The sequence below is a fragment of the Vicugna pacos genome, unplaced genomic scaffold (genome assembly GCF_048564905.1).
Source record: "Vicugna pacos unplaced genomic scaffold, VicPac4 scaffold_112, whole genome shotgun sequence".
In the NCBI taxonomy this organism is placed as follows: Eukaryota; Metazoa; Chordata; class Mammalia; order Artiodactyla; family Camelidae; genus Vicugna; species Vicugna pacos.
Genome location: NW_027328792.1, coordinates 13,624 through 31,506, shown reverse-complemented (window position 1 = coordinate 31,506; position 17,883 = coordinate 13,624). Strand labels below are relative to the sequence as shown.

At 46.5% G+C, this 17,883-nt stretch overlaps 1 long non-coding RNA gene across 1 annotated transcript in view; it reads left to right on the top strand.

Moving 5' to 3' along the window:
* Positions 1-1,794: 1,794 nt before the first annotated feature.
* LOC140694924 (uncharacterized) overlaps positions 1,795-17,883 on the top strand; it is a 29,709-nt gene continuing 13,620 nt past the window's right edge. Inside the window, exons 1-2 of the long non-coding RNA XR_012070587.1 lie at positions 1,795-1,967; positions 6,404-6,622. This is a non-coding gene — a long non-coding RNA (uncharacterized lncRNA). The remainder of the gene's footprint in view (positions 1,968-6,403; positions 6,623-17,883) is intronic.

The following is a 17,883-nucleotide window of genomic DNA, read 5'->3' as shown; positions in this document are numbered from 1 at the left end:
TAAATTCCTTTAAAGTTTTACTTATTTTTAACTTTAAGGGATTTAAATCCTCAAGTGGCTTCTGCCACAGTAATAGAAAAGAAGAAATCTGACTCCATATTAGATCTGTTCCTTTGACTTTAACCCTGTGCTCTGTCTCCTAGGCTTCTTCTTGCTTGTAAAACAATGTTGCCTAGAGCCTAAAATATACAGGAGAGCCTATTCTGAAGGCTCTGACCTTTAAGGGTATTTAACACTTTTCCAATCATATAAAGATAACACGTTGCAGAATAGAAAATAACGTTTGTTTTGTTGGAGGTTTACAGGGATCTGACCCAGGGAGATAGCTGCAAGAACAAAGGATTCTAACAAGAAGGAATTCCTACACCAAGAAGTTTGCAAAAACCAAGCACATAGGAAAGCAGCCTGAATTGTGACTTGGGGAGATGGTTTTCCAGGACATTAGTTTGCCATCTAGGTCTACAGAAACTTGCTATTCCATGCCCCAACACTTGGTCTCCCAACTTACTGGCCTGTCCTGCACTGAGGAGAATGAATTTGGACTCAATAACACTTCTACCTACCTAGCAAGTTGGACACTGGGACTGAGGGCAGCTCTCCCACACACAGGGGCCTACGGTGAGCCCTTGATTATTCCCCGAGGTTGGGGTGTGGTTTACCCAGGAGGGATGGGGACTCTACACCAACACTCAGGCAGTCTGCTCCTTCTGGGGCTCTGACATTTTACCTCCCGCTCCCTGCCAGCCCAACATTTGGGACAGTGGAGCTAAGGCAGAGATCGTGCCTGCCTGTTTCCCAGCGTGTAAAAGGGGAATATGTACTCTTCCCAAGGTAGTTCTGAGAAACAACACCTGCGGGTGCTTGGTTCCCTGAGCAACAGTAAACCTAGCTCCTTGTGGGGGCAACGGGTATGATACCCGTAGGGTTTCTGCAGAGACCTTAGCTGGAGGGCTGGGCCAGGGACGTAAAATATGAGCTGTGGGCAATGACGGGTAAGAGAAGGGTGTATAGGCAGGACTGCTGCCTCCTTCGGGGTGCCACAAGAGGTAAAACGCTTTCTCCCCATCTCTGTTACTCCCCTCCCAATTCCAGATAACTGCCTTCCCTCTGCTCCTCCTGTCCATGTGTCTCCCTCCACTTTTCCCCGCCTCCCCTCCTCCTCCCCTATTCTCCCTCCCTCGGTTCCCCTTCTCTCTCAGGACCCAGAGCGGATCGCTGGCCCTCCTGCGCATGCGCAGTTGCTGCCAGCTGGACCGCGGGTTGGAAGCTCCAGCTCCGAGCCGGGGATCGGCCCCAATGGCTTCTCAGCTCTGTCGCCCTGTAGGCCTTTGGCTACTGCCTGGGGCCGGGGCCTCTGGCTGTGGAAGTGCAAGGTGAGGGGATATCGGGAAAGGGGTGAGGCGGCTGCGGGAGGGCGGTCGGCGTGTCACAGCCCCCCAGGGCGCCAGTCAGCGTGTGTTCAGCTCGATTGCTCGGGCCAGACCCCTCTGCCCGCGCCACCTGCCCCGGCGCACCGGCCACAGCTGCCCAGGGCCAGGTGTGCCCCTGCCGCCTCTTGACCCAGCCGGGCTCCCCTCAGTCCGCGGCTGGCATCCGCTTCCCCTCTCCCGCCGGCGAGTCCTCCCCTCCCGGTCTTCCTCTCCTCGGCCGCCTGCCCGTCCCCACCAATGGGCGGGCTGTTTCCCGGGTGGGCATGGTCTGCGGACCTGGACGGGAGCGGGCGGCTTATGCTGGTGCTGGGGCTGGCCTCCGAGCGGGGCTGCAGCCCGCACCCCCCCTTTCCCTCCCCCCTAGGGCTGCCCTCCTTTCCCTTTCACCCTCCCTCAGGACCAGCTCAGTGGCGTGTGTGCTGCTCCCGGGGCTGAGGGCCTCTGGCTGTAGCGCCCAGCTTCACCTGGTGGAGTCGGGAAAAGGGAGCATCAGTGCTGAGCAAGCTTCTGTCTCCTCCCTCAGTGTTTCTGCCGCAGGTAAGTACCTTGAACACTTTCAGGTATTATGATGGCGGTGCTTGTTGATGTCACGTGTTTTTATAGTGAGAGGGATTAACAGTGGTGAAAGCAGGGCTTGGTTCTGTTAAAAATGAGCTGAAGGCATGAAGCTGTGATATCCTCCTTCCTTCCCTCTCCAAGGGTGAAACGTGTGACCGTCGATTTTAAAAAGACAGTTACAGTCCCTAACTAGCCCAGCCCAGCTAGTGTGTGTTAACAGGAACAGCATCACCAGAGGCCTTGGAGACCCAGGGATATTGCAGTCCTAAAGAACTCCTGGCACAGTTTGGTTTGTATTGGTTTTTTGTTTTTCTTAAATTGTGGGACAGACTAGTGGTATAAAAAGAAAAATATTTGTCAAGAAATATTTTTTCATATAACAGCGTTATTGTGATATAGTTCACACACCATGAATTCCATCCATTTAAATGGTAAAATTCAGCAGCTTTTAGCATATTCACAGTTGTGCAACCATTATTATTCCAGAACGTTTTTATCACTTCAGAAAGAGCAGTGGAAATTAATGGCCTATCCACCCCTCCCCAGTGGTGGTTCTAAAGAAACTTCTTGGCTAATCTTGACCATAAATTCACTTGTTACATTCCAAGAAAAATCTGGTAGGAATTCTAATCAGAATTGCAATGAATCTGTCTATCAAAACAGGAAGAATTAACGTCTTTATGGCACAAACTTCTTCTACCCATGAATATATTTCGGACCCTATATTTTCCTCTGTCCAGAGCCTGGCCCATGGGAAGTCCTCACTACTTGTTGGGCTTGTGAATGATGAGATTCTATACATCGTTAGTTGCAGCTGTAGCCTTTCACAGAAGAGAAAAGAAACCTCAGTGAAACAAGTGACTCACTGATGGTCAGAAAGAGTGACAGCCATTGCTGGAGTGATCCAGTGGACTTGGTGTTTGCAACCAGAATTCTCCACCACCTACAGCTAAGGGGATTAGAGTGTTCTTTTATTTTTTCTTAATGGCATTGCTTTTATTTTTACTTATTTTTTAAATTATTTTTTATTTAAGTGTAGTCAATTTACAATGTTAGTTTCAGGTGTACAGCAGAGATTCAGTTATAAACATATGCATATGTATATATATATGTTTTAGATTGTTTTTAGTATAACTCATTACAAGAAATTGAATATAGTTCCCTGTGTTATATAGCAGGTCCTTGTCATTTATTTTATATTTACTAATTTGTATCTGTTAATCCCTCCTTTCCTGCCTGCTAAATACAGTTTGCTTTCTATGTCCATGAGTCCATTTATAGGAGCACCATTTTTCCTAGTAATATATGCTCTTTGGCTGCTTTCAGTTTCAGTAATTCCATCTTATCTGTGGGCGCTTTTCTTCTGGTTGCCTTTATGTGGTTTGCACACGTGGTAATAGAGATCTTTATTTGGGAGAACTCCAGGTCTCGTGTAGTCCCTGGTACAGAATGCCCACTGAATTGATGATTGAACTGGGAAAAAAGCACAGTAAATGCTGGAATTTCCACTATGGTTGAGAATTCCAGGTTTCAATAACCTGTTTAGACAACCTTACTATTGGCTGCACCCATACTGGGTAATTTGGTGGAAATTCATGGTATGGTGGTGTAGAGACGGGGCCTTATATTCTTCTTCTCTTTCTATTTTCTAACACTCATTCTCCTGGGCCTTCCAGATCCTCCCCCAGAAGTGCCCAGGGCTGGCTTGGTGCTGCACTGAGGCAATATTTGTTAATAACGCCCTTTCCTCTTCTCCTCTGAGCCTCCGTTTCTTTCTGTGCACAATGAGCGCTTAGACTAGATAAATACTTTTCAGTTTCTTTTAAAGCCATGTTTCCTTTGAGAAACAGAAAATGCAAATATCTCCTCTCAACCCAACCCTTTAGATTTTGGTATGTCCTCCAAGGAGTGACATAGCTCTTTGTGAAAAATTGATGTGATTTTGATTGCAGGTGACACAGAAAAGACTCTTCAGAGATTTATTGCAGGGAGAGGGCAGGAAAGAGGCAGTATGTGACACTTTCTAGTGTGAGCAACGGAGCAGGGACTTGGATTTAAATACGGTGTCTGACGTGGCCTCTCTCTAATCTTGTAGAATGTGATAAAATTCTCTACCTCAGTTTCTTGATGTGTCAAGTTGGGGTGATAATATTTTAAGGCTTCTGTGAAACATTATACAAATAAGACATTTGTGTCTCGGTAGAAACAAGATCTGCTAGGGATTCAGGGATTTGTTTAAAAAAAATTCTTGTCCATAGCACTCTGTCTGTGTGTATTTAGACGTTCCTGGAGGGTGAGGGTGAGTCTAAAGTCCATTGTGGGACAGGTGGCCCATATTTCTCCGTGTCCCAGTTTACCCCCTACTCCCCAGTCCTCTTCCTCAGTCCAGGATGAAGTTCCCTAGTAGATTTACACAGAGGTCTTGTGGAAATGGCTTTTCATTTTATTGTTTCACCAAGAAGGGCTGCCATCATGATCTCTGTGGTCAGGTTTTGAAGGGCTGCCATCATGATATCTGGTAAGAATTCTATGCAATTTGGAGTTCCAATTTAATGAAAAGAAAAAAATTACAAATAGAAAATTAGAACAAGGGTGGTGACAGGGGCTCTTTTAAGTGGACACCATTAGCTTTGTTAGCTTCAGGTGCTGTGGCCTGTTGCCACGAGGACCCATCCTCTTGTTCTGAAGTTGGAGGGGCTAGTGGGCTCAGTGGGAATGTTAACTGAGTGTATCTCATGGGCTGGGCATTGTCCTATTTGTACTGTGTGTTCCTTATTTGAGACAGTGAGCTCACCTAACCTCGATAACCTCTTTAAAATATTAGACTTTTAATTTTGAGATGTAATGTAGATTCCCATGTGGTAGTAAGAGATTATATGGAGAGGGCCTATGGGCCCTTTGCCCAGTTTTCTTAATGGTTCCATCTTGCAGTGTTGGGGTACAATTCATTACTGACTCACTAACAATTTGAGGTTTGTGTTATTGCCCTTATTTCTATTCACGATTAAACTGGGGCTTCGAGAAGCACGCAGGCCTGTCCAGGTCACCCACATTGTTAATGCAGAGTCGGGTGAACGTGGGCTTGGGATTTCCAGGCAGTACCATTATGATGGTTTGTGGCAGGGAGCAGCATTCACTTTGCTTGTTTATTCATTCATTCAACAAACATTTATTGAGTAAACTCTGTGGGTCAGATGCTTTCATAGAGTTATCTGATTCTTCAGCAGTACTGAGAATCAGGTAATGTTTATATTTTTTAATCTGAGAAAATTAGCTCTGAGAGGTTATAACCCCCCCAAAGGAAGTATAACTCATAAAGGAGGGATAGAACATGTGTACAGTCACCTCCTTTTATGCAGGTGGTACCCTATGCATTTTACATTTTCAAACATCCGTAATCCAGATATATTCTTGTAAGGCAAGGCTTTTTTTTTTAATTGAAGTATAGTCAAGTTTACAATGTTGTGTCAATTGCAAGGTGTTTTTTGACTTTTGAATTAAAAAATACTTTTTCAGCTGGGTAATTAGGTGTATTTACTTGTTTCATTTTTAAAATGAGGTACTGGGGTTTGAACCCAGGACCTCGTACATGCTAAGCATATGCTCTACCAATGAACAATACCCTCTACCCCAAGGCAAGTTTTCTTATCCATTATTATGAAGCTTAGGAGTTCAAATAAATTGAATAGGAATCCAGATCTTTTGATCCTACTGTGGTCCTTTTCTTTATATTCTGCTGAAGGGGGTTGGGGAAGCATTTCCTTTGTTCATTTCTTTATTGAGCATTTTTGAGCAGTGACTTTGCATCAGGGCCTTGCTAGGTGCTTGGAAATAGAAAATAAGAAATGACCTTTCTCTGCAGAGGCAGGAAGCCTAGACCAAAAGCTGGGTAATGTGATCGAGCTACAGTAGCCATATGCAGACTCTGAGGACAAACTGTACCCTTGGATTTGCTTTGGCTTCCCTTGTCTTCTGGCTGGTACGCACCAGGTCACCGCAACCCAGATGGGCCCGTAGCACACAGCAGAGAATGTACCTCGATCTCCTCCCCCTCTCGGCAGGGCCTGCAACATGAGCATCCCTGACTACGTGCAGTGTGCTGAGGACCACCAGACTCGTCCCGTTGTGGTCCAATCCATAGAGATCATCTCAGAGGAGAATTTCTTTTGCATCTATCAGCTACTCACCTCGGTTAGCCATATCAGCCCTTGTGGCTCCCAGTGGACACTCTGTATCCACTACAGGCACCGCTATGTGCCCGAGAATCGGTGGAGCGTCTTCCAGAAACACCCCAAGGTCGTGGGCCTTGTCACCATTACCGAATGTCTCTCTGCCAAGGCCTTCGAGAAGCTCCACATGCAGAGGAGCTGTATGGCACATCGCTTAATGACTCTCAGCTTTTTGTCTTTGTGCAGCATGGGGAGGTAGCCGAGCAGACGCGCACCGACGTTGCCTTCAATCTAAGAGTACTGCAGGGTGGTGGAGAAGAGGATCGAGGACTTCACTGAGTCACTCTTCGTCTTGCTCAAGTCCAAGTGGCTGGATGGTGGCCCCAAGAATTCTGGGGACAAGATCCCCCTCCCCTACATCCCGTTTGAGAAGGAGGACTTCATGGGACTGGACACAGACAGCAGGTAAATTTACCTGGAAGCCAGTCCACCTTGGCTGTGTGCTGGATTGCTTCCCTACATCCAGAAAGGGATCAGCAAGGAAGAAGTCAATCTTGTAGCCAAGGGGGGAGGGAGGTGCAGCCCGCCGGTTTCCAGACATTTCAAAGTGAATCCGCCTTTATTTCAGAGAGATCCTTTTAGGGTTATTGTGGACACTTACTCCCGCTTTACAGCCAGGAACATGGTGGGACCCCTGGAGTTGCTGTCCAATAAAGTAGCCAAAGCCACTGATGCTAGGAGCACTGGGGAGGAGGCTGGACTCAGCTGAGATGTGCTGTAGGTCAAATGCACATCAGACGCTGAGGCTTGTCTAGTAAAAGTACATAAACTATCTCTTTACTTCCTATATTGATTACATGTCAAAATAATAGTATTTTACATACAGTAGATTAAGTAAGATCTGTTCTTAAAATCACATTCTAGTATTTGTTTTTTGTTTGTTGGTTTGTTTCTTTGTTTCAAATTTTAAACGTGGCAACTGGGAAACTTTCTTTACATGGCTCTCATTTCATTTCTGTTGGGCAGCCTGTCCTGGTACATGCTCATCCCTTTGCTTATAGATGAGATGCTGAGCCCCGAGAGGCAGAACGAGGCGCTGGTTGAGCTGCGGCTGGAGCCGCTGTCACCTGCCTCCCAGGCCCAGCACCTTTTCAGCTCAGGCCGTCTCTTCCTGCCCGACAGCCACCATGCCAAGTTAGGACATCAGAAACACCGCCAGGGACTTCCTAATGAACTCCTTATGCAGGGAAAGGCGTATCACGGTGTATGGGACAGAGCAGGGAAATGTTCATTCCCACTTTGTCCCTGTGATTAAGTCAATGGCCCCACTTTGCCTCGGAAGTACAGATGAGCTCTTCTGGGCTGCCTACCCCCCACCTTCTGCTCTGTTTCCCCATATATCTATTGTGTTGTCCCTCGGGCTGAAGAGGGTGAGATGCCTTTGCCGAGACGTGGTCCCCCTTTGCTGGGGTGAGTGAGGGAAGCTGTGTCCCCCCGGCCTACGGCCTCGGTCCTTGAGTCTGGAGAGGGCTCATGGTGGTCCCACAGGTGGCGGTCAGAAGACCTGGCATGTGCTACCGGGCCCGCTTTGGAGGTGGTGCTCTGTGATTCTTGAACTTACCTAAGATCAGATCCTACTTTCTGGTTGTTGGTAAGTTGGAGGAGAAGATGCTAGAGAATTGATAAAAAGAATGTCTAGACCAGCCCTGTGAGTGAGAAGCACAGGGGACACTAGTCCCACCTGCGAGAGCCCACCTAGCAGGCTCTGGATGAATTTTCTGTTCCTCCCCGGAAATACCTCTATGGCTTAAGGAAGAGGAGAGGCATGTCGTGGCCATGATCTGTACTTGTCCTCACAGGGCCCTGTGATCTATATGCTCGCACTCCCCATCTGCTTCTTGGAGATGAGTTGACATGTTTAGGAGCCTGGGCACTGCTGAGGGCATAGCTCCCAGCACCGTGCTACACAGAGTCTGGCTCTGTTCACCTCACCCGTCAACTCCTGCTGAGGCCCCAGACATTAGTCAAGGTAGGTGCATCAGCGAAACCTAAGCAGGGACCACCTTCTCCCCCTGGGCAGAGTGGTGAGTGAGCAGTGGAAGCCTGGAGCCCTGCCCCAGCCCCCACGCCAGTGCCACTTCTTTTGTCATAGGAGGCACTGGTGATATTTTTGCTCAACAAATGCTTGTCTCTGAGTCTGCAGACCCACCAGAGAATGCCAGCTTGTTTTTGCCTTTGAACTCTGCCCTTGGGACTTGGCGGAGTAGCCGGATGTGTACTTAGCCCACAGTGGTTCAGCGCATTAAACCTGCCTCCTTGTGGGTCTGTCTATTGTGGTACCATAAGGGCTCAGCCAGCATCTGAACGTCATTGAGATAACGCGGCCAGTGAGCTAGGGTCAAGCACATTCTCCTCCAGTCACTTTTACTCCATTGTTTCTTTTACTATTCCACAGTCATTAATTTTTTAAACAATGCTTTGGTGCAGGAGCAGAGCCTCATTCTCTCCTGCTACTCTTGGTGGAAGTGAGTAAAACGGTCCAGACTGAAATGCGACAACAATTTGTAGCTCAAAAGCTGCCTAGACGCTTGTAGGTCGAATTTTGGTTAGGGGAGCTGAACACGTTGTGGTCCCCCGGCAGCGCCGCTCCCCTCAGGCCCCTGCTTTCCCTTGAGCAGGAGGTGAGGTTGGGCCTCACCATCCCCGCGTCCCTGGCCTCACACACTCACATAAATTCTTGTACATGCAGTCAAAATCATTTTTGTTCTTGTGTGATTCTAATTTTCTCTTGTTCCTCTTTTCCTTTTTCTTTACTCCTTTTTCACTTGTACTGCCCAGTGAGCATGTTGTTGCTTCTGAAAATGTGGGCTGTGCACACCCTGCATTGGAAATAGCCAGATTGCCCTCCGTACAGTCTCCATCACTTTAAAAAGCAACAACTTAACAGCTGTTTTGATCCATCTATTATCTTAGTCATTTTTTATTTTCTAATTTTTTGGAATATTTGCTTTGTTAGCTCATCACCCACTGGTGTTTGATACCTGTTGAAATCCTTGCTTTTGAGGAACATGTTTGGTCCTCCTTTTATTTGGTGACAAATGCGCCCTTATTAAATTTGTTTGATTGTTTTGAAGAAGTAAGATGCGAATTGATTTTGTCGGGTGCTCAGGGATTCTTTTCATGGAGTATTTAAACTTGTAAGGTCAAACTCTGCAGCATTTTGCTCGATTCCTGCTTTTACACAAACGTGCTCGGCACGCGGTTCCTGGCTGTCGCTGTGTGACGTGCATGACGGCGCTTCCTGGCCGTCATGAGGAAGTGGTCGCCACGGAGGTGACAGCTGCAGGGGACGCTGTTGGAGGAAGCGGTCACCGTTTGGTTCTTTAATTTTTTTTTTTGCATTCAACTTCCCCGTGCCATTTACTTTACTTTGCCTTCATAAAGGGGCAGAATTGGGTCTAAAATCCATGACACTATTTGTTCCCTTTACGAGGCTGGTTTTTCTGGGTATCAGGACAACATGACCTTCTCCTAAGTAGCTGGCTCACCTGGATCTGTTGGACACAGGGACAGCTAAAAGGGCCGTAGCTTCCTCTCTACTCCAGCCAGTGGGCATTCAGAGCTGGGTCTGTGGTTTGCCTCAGCAGCCGTGCAGACCTCCCTGCCCCGGCCTTTACTTTTAACCCATGTTGGCAGTAAAGAGTTGAATCCGTTTCTGTTGCAGCTGACATCCACCACTGACAGCCGTGTCGTTAGTTTGTGGTAGTCAGTCTCCAACACCCCAGACAACCGTGAAGGAAGATGATTTGGCCGACCTAGGACCCTGGATTCTCACCCTCACCATGGTTCATCTCACCCGGTGGAAGGGTTTGGCCACCACCATCATGCTGACCATGAGGCCTTGTTTCTCCTTTCATGCTCTGGTCCAAATGTGGACACTTCATTTTTCACTGAATTTGTCTCTCTTGAGACAGGCCAGAATATCTGAATGAGTCCATCACATTCTGGGTGGGGAACAGAACAGAAGTAAGTGTCACAAGTAGATGGAGTCTAGGCTGTCCGGGTTGGCAAATGCAGGCTGGGATCTGTGATGGCTGGGCTGTACACTGGACACAGGCCTTTCCCGTGGCTCCTGAGAGCCCATGAGTTGAAGTGATAACAGCCTTGCGTGGATTCCCCCATCCTCATCTGCTCATTGGCAAGTGTGTCTGCTAATTAGGAGCTCCCCCAGACCTCGGGCCCTTCAAAGCTCAGACCATGGGAGAACCTTGAGTCCCTTCTCCTGGACATCCTGTGTGAGAATCCACTGCCTTCTGAGGTGAACAGCAGCAGGAGATGCCTCCCCCTCCAGGGAGCACCATACGGAGGACTGTTAGTGCACCATGCTGTGAGCTTGTGTGTTTCCGGCCATGGTCCCTACAGAACTACAGTTGAGATGGGCTTATTGATGGAAATAACAGGACTGATTCCAGGGCAGGGCCTGGTGGAGGGAACAGTGGAAATTGAATGTGACCTCAGACACCTCGGTGGGTGCTGGGGCTGTTACTAAAATGGGGAGTCTGGGAGATACCTGCCAGGAATGGAATTCTAGAGTAAATGGTGGACATGAGGCATTTTTAAGATGCCATTTGTCATCCAAATTAGGACTTCAAAGAGGCACTCGGGTCGATGAGCCTGGGGCTCAGGTGAAGGAGCCGGACTAGAGATACACGTTGGGAGTCGTCATTCTTAGCTGGTGTTCACAGCCTTGCATGTGAATTAGATCATCTCGAGAGCTGCAGACTGAGGCTGAGGGGGGGCAGGGCTGTGTCTTGGTTGGAGGAAAGCCCAGACCATACAGCTTTGGTGTGTCAGTCAGTGGCGTTTGCCATTTTCAAAGCAATGCCAGTTATCCTTAAGGGGCCAGGGGCTGGGCAGGGCCAGCCAGGAAGAAATCTGAAGGGAGGGTCGTGGCCACGTGTGCATCTTGGGAAGGTGCAGAGTCTGCAGGGTACGGGAGGGTAGACTCCTCAGATGCTAGAGTTGCAGTGAGGAATGGGGAGAAGTTAGTCACAATCACCTGTGAGGGAGGGAGGGAGGTCTAGGGAGCCCCACCTTACCGGACTCGCTTTCCCATGAACAGAAGGCAGTCAGACAGAGGATCTGAGGTGAGAAGGGATGGGCACTGGGAGGGGAGCCAACCTGGAGAATGGTGCTTGCAAAATTCTGGAATAGTCTCCCTGAAAAATAGAGTTAAAAATACCCAGACTCTTAAGAACATTGTTAGTGACTTGGGAGGAGGCAGTTGTTTTTCTGGCCTCCTAAGGGTAAGGCATGTATCCAGGGATACACAGAAGATACGGGCAGTCTGTTCCGGGGGCTTGATCGTTACCGGGGGAACAGTGCAAGTTTAAAGGGGGAAAAGGGCAGTGGAGGGAAACTAGCCAGGCCCCGTGTCAGGTACCAGTCAGCCGCCCTACTTGCGTGTTGCATTCACATCCATGCCTCCCAGGTGGGCGCTGACAGCCCCCTTTTGGGGATTGGGAAGCCTTCTCAGAGGGGTTAAAGAATTGGTCCATTTAGTGACTAGTAAATGCTGTAGCAGGATTCAAGCAGGGCCTTGTCAGAATTCAAGGGCATGTTCTCTCTACTGTTTCCAGTACTTCCCTGTTATACCTGGAATGGTGAAGTGGGTCAGTTTTGGAGCCTTTCAGAAAAAGTATGATTTAAGCGCCTCTGGACTGTTTCACAAAGCTCAGCATTCTTTGATGGTTCTGAAGCACGCAGTGATTTTCGCCCCAGAGAGGTAACGTCTAACTCCTTTGATGATGACGTGGTTGCAAATGGTGTACAGGTGCAAAACCAGACTTTGCAGCTTCTGAAGGGAAACTCTCCAGTTCTCCCTTGGTCGGCTTTCTTCCTCGGGATGTATCTGTGCTGCAGCATAGGCCTGAGCTTTCCATATGGAGTGAGAGTTTAATATCCGATGTTAGCATAAAACGGTCAGATGAAGAAAATCGACGTTGACAATTTATTTTTGGGTTTCATTAGTCAAAATATACTATCAGTTAATGGCCCATATAGCAAATGAAATTGAGTACAGGACATTGCATTTCTTACTTTCTATTTAGAGTTCTCTTACAGAATAATGTTGCCTGCTTTGGAACATCAGCTCCACCACTCACGGCACCTATCAGTGTGTTGGTGTGATTGCATTTACAGAGTGAATGTAATCTGGGCTTCCTCAGCCCCAAACACTTCAGTGCAGAATCACGGGCTGTAGACGTCTGTTAGTCACGCAAATACTTCTAAAATTATATGATTCCAGAAAAGAAAGAAGAGAGAGAGAGAGATTGCCTTTATCAAATTTCCTTTCAGTTCTAAATGAAAACTGTTGTTGAGCAGCTCTGGTTTCCTTTGGATAAGAATATATACATTTCTTTGCATGTAACCTGGGTTTTGGGCTAGAACACCAAGTTCTTGCTGTCCACAAGCCACAAAAATAGTAGCCAAATTGCACACGTGTGAAATAGTTTATACCTTTTTCTGAGAAAGTATCCTTGAATTTGGGACTTGGGCTGTGATTTCTGCTTTTTGCTTCCCCCACCTGTCTTGTAATCTCTCACTCCTTCCCACGTGGTTCCCAAGTGTTCGTGGTCTCAAAGGAGCGGGCAAACATCCAGTTGGTCACCATGTACTGCTGCTATAGATAGAGCCCAGACAAGACCTAAAGGACATTATCAGAGAGGACTTCCTGGAAGAAATGGGCTGTACATTCAGTTGTGAGGACAGAGTAAGAGTCAGCCAGGAGAAGGAGTCAAGAATGTGTCTCAGATCGCAGGGGCAGCCCGGGCAGAGGCCTGGAGGCTTTTGGCGTGGGGACCCGGGGAGAGTGCCCTGTGCGGTCCAGGGTGGAGGGAGCCCCTGCTGGGGAGGACACTGGAGAGAGTCCGGGGTGTAGGGCTTTGGAAGAAGTTGAGTTTTACTAGAACTGACACAGTAGGCAGTGAAGGGTGTCAACAGAAGTGACCCTCAGGAAAGGTACTTCTGGTTTTGCTTCTGATATACTACAGACAAAAGGGTCGGGACGGGCGAGAGCAGGTATGTCTGTCCCTTTGAGATCCAACCCGTCATTCATTTATTCATAACACGTGCACTTCAGTGAGTCTAGGGGAGAGAGAGTGTAGCCACATAAATAAGCAAAATGTATTTGCTTCTTGAGAGCTTAGCGTTGTCAGTTAGCCTAGAATGTTCTAGGAAGAGAGGAACAAATTGTGGAGGTTGGAGGGAGGGAAGGCTTCCTTGGGAAACAGTCAAAATGAACCTGGAGGCAAGTGGGAAGTAGGAGCAGGTCAGGGGGCTCCTGAGGTCACTGGGGACCTATGTACTGAGATGAGGCTGGGCGAGCAGGGTCTGGGGTGGGGCTAGAACTCTACCAGGGAGCCTCTGAACTGTTTGAAGTGGGGTTGATGTAATCAAATTTGTGCTTTGGGAAGGCTGTCGTGGCTTTGTGTGTGTGTGTAGCGGGGAAGAGGTGGAGGGTGCCACCAACTGGGGGATCATTTGAAGACCATTCACAGGCTGGGATATGGGCTTCGGGGCTACTTGGGGACGGCAGGGGCAGTGTGGATGCCGGCTTTTCTTATGGGGGACTTGTTAGCGGGGCTGCCCTAGAGGCACCTTGTGGCTGGAAGAAAACTGATGGAGGCTGCCAGGGGGACATTCCTCTTCTCTCTTTCCATGCCTAGTGTGATTATCTTAGCTCAGCCAACATTTGGAACAAAAGAGCTAATCTCCAGGGTTGCCCAGGCCTTTGTAGAGCTCCTTCGAGTGAGATCTGATAGGATTTAGGTTTGTGTTCAGATCTGGATGTTCACTTAGCTAGAAACGTCCTGTCATTTCGATTTCCATAGGGGTTTTTATTCCTGATAAAGATTGCTTTCTTGGTGAGAGGAAAATTATTACAGCTGTTGTCTTTTTCAAAAAAAATCATATGTTTTAAGAGCTTTAATATTCAAAAGAATAGGAATATATAAAATATTTAAGGAAGTCTTTGGTGTGGTTTCTTTGCTTTCTGAGCTAATGTGGACTTAGAGCCTTTGTATTACTTAATAGCACATCCTTGTCAGTATTTAAAGAGCTGTTAGTGAGCACCCCAGGCCCCACCTCTCAAAGAATCGTTAAAGTTTGCTCTGAAATAGTGAGGTCATAAACGTCTTGTTTTCAGAAATCAAAAGGTTTTAAATACGCACCATAGCTCCATTTATAAAATAATAATAAGTTCAAAATTAAGAAAATGGAGGATAATTGATTTTTTTTTAAAGCCTAAACATAAACTTTCTTGTGCTAATTTTGCAACTGGAAATTTTGAAAAGAAAAATCCTACTGCAATATCATCTACGTGGTATATATATATGAGTTTCACGTTTGAAAAGTAACTGCGCAGTGGTTCTCAAAGTCAGGAGCATTCCAGCTCAAATACTGGCAGTGGTGGCTGCTGGTTTTCAATGGAAGAGCCTAAATTTGCCTTCTTAGCTTTTTTTTTTTTTGTACTGAGAAGGTTGAGTAGTGCTTTGCCAGCATGATTTTCGGGCAATTTGAGGGCAGCTGTCGTGTTCCAGCAGTGAGATATTTCCATGCATTTTATTTTCTGGACATCACCAGGGCACATGTGGGGTTTGTGCCTGCAGGCTGGAATGCTGCAGGACTCCCTAATCCATCACCATTATGTCCTGGTGCTGCTCCGGTCAGTGAATGATTTTCTGTGACTTGGAGGTAATGTGGTCTGATGGTGATGATCAGACGTGCAGTTAAATGCTATTAATTGAAATAAGAGTAACCTAGAAACATTGCTCTAACAATACAGGATGAGGGAGGAGGATTGGCTGAGCTGCTTGCAGTGGGATGTCTTCTCAGGTGACTCCCTCACCGTGATTCCTGCCAATATCCGCCCCAGCCCTGCACGGTAGTCCTGCCGAAGCAAGCAAGCACTTTGCTCAGAAACGCACTGAATTTCCTTGCGCCTCTGTTTGTTGGCTTTTTTTTGAAAACACATTTTGCCCTTTGCTTAAATGCCATCCATGCTAGTCACCCCTTACACTCATTCTTCTGGACCTCGTCCATACATAGCTGCTGAATGGATGAACAGAATGTAGTATCTCCATGTAGTGGAACATTATTCACACGTAAGAGTGAATAAAAAAGAAAAAAAAAGAGGAAAATGAAAAATGCCACCTGTTTTGGGAAGTCCACCCTGACTGTTCAACCCACACTTTTCCCTTTGAAACACAATCACTTATGCTCCACTCTACTCTTTTTGATAGTACTTACCACCTTCTAATAATCTTTAACGTTTCCAAAAAAAATAAAAAATAAAGAGATGCTGATGCCACTTCAAAATATACAAGCCTTGCTAACAGCATGTTAATTGAAAGGAAGCAGACACAAACGGCCAGATATTGTTGATTTCAGTGATCGGAAAAGCCCAGAAAAGGCACATGCAGAGGCAGAGAGCAGGTGATGGTTGGAAGGGGCTGGGTGGAGGGGGATTACGGAGTGAATGCTAGTGATAGGGGGATTCTTTTGGGCTGATGAAGTGTTCTGGAAATAGAAGGTGTTGAGGGCTGCACAACTGTGATTGTGCAGAAGACTGCTGAGCGCTGTGTCTGGGAGTGCCTGTTGTTGGGGCATCTTTATTTTGTTCACATCCTGCAATGTGAAGGGCCATCTTCTGCTGTGGTCATTCTACTCCTGTGAGTGGTGAGGGTCAGGACTTTGTAGAGTCCTGTTTCTTTTCTCCCTCTGGCTGAGTGTAGGCAAAAATATTTAAGCCTGAGAAAGTGCTCCATCTACAGAAATGTCTTTCAGTTTTGCCTGGTGTAAAAATCTTGAGAGCTTTTAACCGTTGAGGCTAGTCTGTGGGGGTAAATAGCCTATGAAGCCTGGGTGAGCCCGGGAAGAGCCGCACTTCCCTCCCAGACACGGGTGGGGATTTCACCCCCTTTCAGGCAGTGAAGGGCCCAGACCCGTGGGCAGACTTGACAATCGTGAATATTTACGTGTATCCGCTGCTTCATCTTGGATATTAATTTCAAGCTGAGTCAGTTTGTGACGGCAGCCTCATCCTACAGCAGGAATTTATAGTATCTGCTCTTTGAGGTGAAGACCTGACAGACTTGATTATTTAACAGTCTGCTTTGAATTGATATCTCAGATTCCTTTGTCAAAAGCAAAACAGCAGAAATACAGACGTCCTTTAATTCCAATGTGGCCTGGAACGGGTTTAGTGTCTGTGCCTCAGTGGCCTTATCTGCGGGTGGGGAAGATGATAACAGTGCTTCCCTCAGAGGAGCTGGTGAGGGGAGAGTGAGAAGCACAAATGGAGGACTTACACGAGATGCTCATAAATGACCGAATTTAGTGCTCTCCGCCTGGTGAGGCCTTAGGGGTAGAGATGTCAGAACAGAACAGTCCTAGCCGGAGCTCGATACGTGATGGTAGCTGTTATGATCAGTATCACCACTGTGGGTTATCAGGTAGTTTTAAGACTTGGTAATATGATTTCATGAATAATGTTAAAAGACTAGACATCTCAGATCCAGTTTACATAGTCCTCAAGATTTCTTCTGAGAATTGGATGGTTTCTTCCCTATCTTAAATCTGAGATGAGTCTCTAAAAATTTCCGTATTCCTCCATCCTTTTGCTTTAATTCTCTATTTCTTAAAAAACAAAGTTTTTAGATGGAGTTACTGGGGACTGAATTGAGGGCCTCATGCATGCTAAGCACATACTCTCCCAAATGAGGTATAATCTCTTCCCTGATTTTTTTTTTAAATTTACATCTTAATTTTCAGAGGTTAGAGGCCTCTAATTATTTTTCTGGAGACTTGTCCATGAACCTGTAAATCTACAATTAATGGACAAAATTTGGTTTATTAAAAAAAAATCTATAGAATATTCTACAGTCCACCCAAAAGGAAATACTCATGGACTTAAAATGTTTCTCCTTTAAGGTGATTTCTCCTGTTTGGTCGAGCTTAATTTGTTAACAGCCATCCTCATCATCATAATGACCAAACTCGCTGTGAGTGGACGCCTAACTGAGGCTAAAATGCTTTGCTCATATTTTACTTCATAGCAAGTGTTTGATTGTAGGTATCAGTGTCTCCTTTTTTGTAGCTGAGGGATTGAGAGATGGGTCAGCTTGCCCCAAATGACACGCAGCTGGCGGTGGCTAGCTCGATGCTGGAATCCAGGCTGCACAGGATGAATTCTCAATTGCTCCTCTAATCAGCTTCCCGTTGAGTGTTTTCCCGAACTCCTGTGAGCCCATAAATGACCGATTTTAGCTATCTCAGCCTGATGAGGTCTTCAAAGGAGAGACACCAGTGAGAATGAGAGGCAGAGTGGCATAAATTAAAATTGTACATTTTCACAAATGTTTTATTCTCAGGTAATGACTGTAAAGGAAATAGTTTTTTAATTTAGTGCTTTGTGAGAACTAAAAACAAAACATTTAAAATAACTATTGTGCAAGAGAGAAGTGGTCTTTGAAAGTCCAACTGTTGCTAATGATGTTACTTGTTTTTTCTAGTGGTGCTTATTTACTGAAAAATTTCCAAACACTGAATTTGTTTTATGTAGTCTTAGTATGAAAGAAAACTTTGTCAGTGAGTATTGTAAGTAAAATCCTTACTCTTTTCTTTCCTGATGATGAATATCTTAGTTGTTTACATGGCTTAAGTAT